Below are 498 nucleotides of genomic sequence, written 5' to 3'. Positions count from 1 at the left end.
TCAGTTCAGTTCAGTTCAGTTCAGTTCAGTCGCTTCAGTCGTGTCCAACTCTGTGTGACCCCATAGATGGCAGCCCACCAGATTTTCCAGACAAGAGTACTGGAGTGGGGTGCCATTGCCTTCTCCATGCCTCTTCTACTTCCCTATAAAGCTCTAACTGTGGTTTCCAAAGTGCTCTAGCCTTCATCTCACCTTTGCCTGGAGTGATTTCTTCCTCTTGTCAGTCTGGTAAACTCCTCTTAAGGCTTACCTCAAGGATTCAGGTCTAAAACCACCTTCTCTGGGGAAGCCTGTTTGACCTTGCCACACAGAAGCTCCTTCCCTTCTGTGACACTTGGCTGAGTGCTCATGTCTTTCCTGGGGTCATTACTGTGTCCCCACTAGAAAATAAACAACTTGAGGAAGACAGGTACTGAGGTCTTCGGTACCCAGCATAGTATGGGAATAAACTCACGACTTGAAGAACCCTCCCAGAGGCCACCATCAGCCCTGGGACTC

At 49.2% G+C, this 498-nt stretch overlaps 1 protein-coding gene across 5 annotated transcripts in view; it reads right to left on the bottom strand.

Moving 5' to 3' along the window:
- Positions 1–498, bottom strand: part of DLG2 (discs, large homolog 2 (Drosophila)) — a 2,340,373-nt gene that overhangs the window by 3,786 nt on the left and 2,336,089 nt on the right. The gene's annotated exons all lie outside the window — the stretch shown is intronic.

This window comes from Bison bison, unplaced genomic scaffold (genome assembly GCF_000754665.1).
Source record: "Bison bison bison isolate TAMUID 2011002044 unplaced genomic scaffold, Bison_UMD1.0 scf7180017864324, whole genome shotgun sequence".
Taxonomy (NCBI): Eukaryota; Metazoa; Chordata; class Mammalia; order Artiodactyla; family Bovidae; genus Bison; species Bison bison.
Note: the sequence above shows the minus strand (reverse complement) of the source record. Positions and strands in the feature narration are given on the sequence as shown.